Source organism: Pteropus vampyrus, unplaced genomic scaffold, assembly GCF_000151845.1.
Source record: "Pteropus vampyrus isolate Shadow unplaced genomic scaffold, Pvam_2.0 Scaffold383, whole genome shotgun sequence".
Classification (NCBI taxonomy): Eukaryota; Metazoa; Chordata; class Mammalia; order Chiroptera; family Pteropodidae; genus Pteropus; species Pteropus vampyrus.
In genome coordinates, this window is record NW_011889164.1 from 699930 (window position 1) to 705286 (window position 5357).

The following is a 5357-nucleotide window of genomic DNA, read 5'->3' on the forward strand; positions in this document are numbered from 1 at the left end:
TGTATATTATGTATCCATTCTACTGTTGATGGACATTTGAGTGTTTCCAATTTTTTAATATTATGAATAATGCTGCCATTATGACCAATCTTGTACATACAATGTAGCATTTTTATAATATATCAATATGTATGAGCATCTTTATAATTTATATGCTGGCTAAGCACATTTTTAACCTTAAATATTTATGCAAAGAAAAACGTATTTAGAATATTGAGTTTTTCATCCATAAACATGGTTTATCTATATCTCTTTAGGTCTTCCCCCAACGTCTCACAAAGCTTTATACTTCCCCATGTAGAAGTTTTACCCCTCTTTTGTTAGATTTATTTCTAAGTAATTAATATTTTTTACTTTATTGTAAACAATATCTTTAATTTTACTTTCAGCTGTTGATGGTATGCAGAAATACAATTAAATTTTGTTGAGTTTATATCCAACAACATTGCAAAACTCTCTTAATTCTAATAATCTGTAGACTTCTTTTGCTTTTTCACCATAATAATATTGGTTTTTTTTTTTCTTTCTTTCCTATTGATTGAATGGTTGCCTTACTGTGCTGGCTAGTATGGTGTGGAATAGAAATATATTTCTTAAGTTTCAAGTAGATGGGATTTCCTAGTCCCATCTGATTTCTAGCAAAATTTCATTGTGGTCAGGAAATATGCTCCGTATTTCTTTAAACATTTGAAATTTATTGAGACTTGCTTTATGACCACCAAAAGCTAAATTGGTGTAAATGCTTTGCATGTGTCTGAGAAAATGTGTATTCTGTAGTTATTGTGTGCATTTTTCTATACATATCCATTAGGTCAAATCTATTAATCATGTGTTCAAAATTTTTGTATTGTGATTGACTTTTGGTATGCTTCTTTTGTCAATTACTGAAAGAGGTGTGTTAAAAAATCTCACACTGTGATTGGTGTTTATTTTCTCACAGTTTCTCTCTACATGGAACAATTCACATTTAAAATTGCTATATGTTACTGGCAAGATAAAGATGTTATCATTATAAAGCAACCACTGTATCTCAAGGAATAATTTTGCCTTAAAGTTTAATTATCTGACATCAATATTACCCTTCTATATTTGGTTACATTTACATATCACATCTTTTTCTACCTTTTGGTTTCAACTATTTTATATCCTGATGTTTTAATATGGCTTTTTAAAACAACATTCAGTTTCATATTTTAAAGATCCAAGAGAAGCATACTTTACAGTGTGCTTTGCTTTCCAGGGGAATCTGAATATTTCCACTTCTCTCTACATGCATTTATAAATTTAACAAATCAGCATTATTAGCAGAGATGATTGAATAGGACATTTGCTCTGTTGTTTTCATCATTCTCACTTTGTCTGATGAACTCAGCTTGCTCAATGAATGTTTATTCATTTCACCAAGACTTTTGCATTTGCAGCTCTGCCTGGACGCTCTTTTCCTCTCTCTGCAAGTCTGATTTCAGTGTTTAGGTCTCAGTTCATATACAATATCCTTAGTTTGATCACTGTATCTAAAAGATGTACATATTCCATCATTTTCTAAATATGTCCCTGTTTATTTTTTACTGCATTTTCTATTATATGAAATTAACTATTCTATGAAACCTGGTTTATTTACTTGCTTATTTGATGAACAAATAGTAATGGAAGTGAAGAGAGAGAAAAGTATATAGACTCGAGATATAATTTTGAGGTAGAATGGGCAGAATATGTTGGGAAATTTGGCACAGTGTATGCATGTGTTGGGGAACAGGGGCAGAGTTCAAGAATCAAAGAAAACTTCAAGGTTTCAGCTTGAACAACTGGTAGTACAAGTTACTGAATATAAAATAATGGGGTGGGGGTAGTAAGTAAGACATCCTTTGGGGTATAGTACTAAGTTTGAGATGGGGGTATTGAGTTAGTTAATTAAATAGAGTTATTAAGTGTACAGTTGGATACATGAATCTGGAACACAGAGAAGTCAAGGCTGGAAAAATAAATTTGGAACCATTGGCATAAAAATGATATTAAAATAATGTGAATGGGTAACTCATCTAATTGATTAGAATTAATTGGTAGAATTGATTGAGAAGATAGCTGAGAAAAAGAACAGCATATGTTACATTTACATGAAATTTTAAAAATGTACAAGACAACCGTATATATTTGATAAGACTACGCATGAATAAAATGATATAAATAAACACATTATAGTAGTTTCCTAGGGATCTGAAAGGAGAAAAGGTGTAGGGGATGAAGAGAAAATATTTAAATGAAATAAGAATGGACTTTATACTCTATAAAGTGTCATAAAGTCAACCCTCTGTACTTGAAGTTCACTAAAAACGTTTTTTTTAAAAGAAGGAAAGGAAATATCATCTAGGACTGAGCCCTGTGGCATTACTTTACTTATAAGTGAAGAGCTGGCAAAGAAGAGTGTCAAGGAATAGCCAATAAATAAGGGGAGAGAGAGCTCAGATTGCACAGATCAAGAAAGAGATGTTTCCAAGGGGAAGAAGTGTCAGTTATATCGATGCTGCCAAAAATATAGAAAACTGCCAATTGGATTTTCAACTCGGCAGTAATTGATGACTTTGACAAGAGCAGTATCAGTGGAATCGTGTGCTGAAGGAGGGTCGTGTAATCATAACCCACAAGCAAGGCCCTCTGCTCACATCCACAAGTTACAGCCTCTGCTTTTTGCCTAACAAAGATATGTTAACTGACTCATTCCCTTGTAGTCATGGGTTGCTTAATGTTTAAACTGCAGAACTCAGCAAGACTGTGCCCAGTTCCTGGTTCAATAACTCATGAACTACTGGTCAAAAACAGTTTTGGGAAAACTATAGATAACATCTCAATTCAATGTTTCTGCTTCTTTATAGAAAGGAATGGTCACAGGACAGTAATTTACAAGCTTACTTTGCAGGAAACATTGAAAACTCAAAACCGCCCCTGATGTGTGTGACCCTCTGATAACGTCTTACAATCTACTCATGGAAACTTTATCAAGAGACACAACACCACAGAAATTTACCCTAATTCCCCTTCCCATTCCTTTTCTCCAACTTAAAAATCTTTAACCTAGTCCAGCAGGTAAGATGGATTTGAGGCACTGTTAGGCCTCCCATCTTCTCTGTTGGTAATTTCTTGATCAATAAACCTTTCCTAACACCCAAATTTGTTGTGAGTTTTGGCCTTTTGAAGTGTCTGGCACACAAACCTGGGTTCTGCAACAATTGTGATAAGTTGTAGAGAGAATGAGAGGTGAAGAAGGGAAGGTAATGAGCAAATACGTCCTAGAAATGGAGAGGTAGTAGAAGTCGGATGCAAACTCAAGGTGGTTTTGTTTTTAAACAGGAGATAATACAGCAAGGTTACAGTCTTACTTCCTGACAATGGTCCAATAAAGAGAAATAAACTGATGATGGAGGAACATGGGTGGAAAATTAAAGGGGTGATATCTTTCAGAGGGCATAGAATCCAGCATATAAGTAGAAGATTTCATTTATTTTTTCTTTATTTTTCTGGGGGAATGGAGAGAGAGTTGGCTAGCTTTCTTGTTGCTGTTTTAGTGCTTTTCAAAGTTATTGTATAGGCACATAATTTTGACAATCAGAAGATTCTACAAGATGTTCAGCATAAACAGTAATTGTTCTCTCTACTTCTCTGCCACTTGTCCCTGTACAGAACCATTAATTCCAACTCTGGGATATATACATCCATAATCTCTAAATAACATGTCAATATTATTACTTCTTGTTTTGTTTTGTTTTGGTTGTTTGCTTGTTTTCAGTTTGTGGTTCTAAGTCATGACTTCCTACTATTGAAGATGAGGATTAATGATTTTTTATCTCTCCATTCTTTTAATATAATTATATCACAATTTTATTTAGATCAGAATTCAATATTTGATTTATTATAACTATAGCCATTTAAATTTAGTAACAATTTTCCCTTTCCTGCAAAATATAACTATTTTTATTTCTCACTTTAATAATCGTCATTTTTTTATTGCTGAATTTTTTAAGACATCATAAATCCAATCCCCAAACTCTCTTCCTATTATCTAAATCTCTTATAAATACGTTCAAAGATTTAGATATTTTATATTCTTAAAAACATATCTCCTAGAAGCTGTGATTTGCTTCAGTCTGGGATGGTTGTTCCCTGTGCTAAGAGCAAGCTGTCATATCCTCATCTAGGGAATTTTCCGTACCTATTACCTGTAGTGAAGATTCTATTTTCTGAAACCCATGCCTCCCTCTTTCTTGGTTTACTCCCTAGTTTTGGTGGAGCAATTTTCCAGGGTTTTTTATTTTTTTATTTTTTATTTTGGAAAAGGGTAGATAGGAAGTAAATTTTTTGAGACCTTGTACATGTGAATATATTTTGATTCTATCCTGATACTTGAGTTAGACACTTCCAATGTTGCTGTCGAGAAATCATAAAAAATTCCTGATCTCTTGTACGGGACTTGTTTTTTTAATCTCTGGAAGTTTTCTTTTTTTCTCCCACAGTTTTAACACATTTTGATGACATGATTTGTTCTGGCCTCTGTTCCCCATTTTTCTGGCACTTTGTAGGCTTTGTTAAAGTAATTAAACAAGGAGTAATTAGACTGAGGTGGCTCTAATGCTTTGGTGGCCTGGTATCAGAAGGAGAAGAGCAAGAGCAAGGGATTGAGAACCTATTTGAAAAAAAAAAAATAATAATGATGGAAAACTTCTCTAACCTGGCAAAAGAAATATCCATACTAGTCCAGGAAGTATTGAGAGTGCCAAACAAGATGAACTCAAACAGACCCACCCCAAGACACATAATGATTAAAATGCTCAAGGTTACAGACAAAGTGAGGATCCTAAGATCAGCAAGAGAAAAGCAGTTAGTTACCTACAAGGGTGCTCCCATAAGACTGTCAGCTGATTTCTCAACAGAAACTTTGCAGGTCAGATGGATTGGCATGAAATATTCCAAGTGATGAAAAGCAAAAACCTACAACGAAGATTACTCTACCTAGCAAAACTATCATTTAGAATTGAAGGACAGATAAGATCTTCCCAGACAGGAAAAAACTAAAGGAATTCATTATCACCAACCTAGCATTACAAGAAATATTAAAGGGATTTCTTTAAGAAGAATAAAATAAAACATAATAAAATGGCAATAACGATGTACCTATCACTTTAAATGTAAACAGATTAAATGCTCCAATCAAAAGGCAAATGTTGCTGCATGGCTAAGAAAACAAGACCCATGCATATGCTGTCTACAGGAGACCCACCTCAGATTTAGAGAACACACAGATTGAAAGTAAAGGGACAGAAAAAGAAATTTTATGCAAATGGAAATGAAAAAAGAGCTCTGGTACC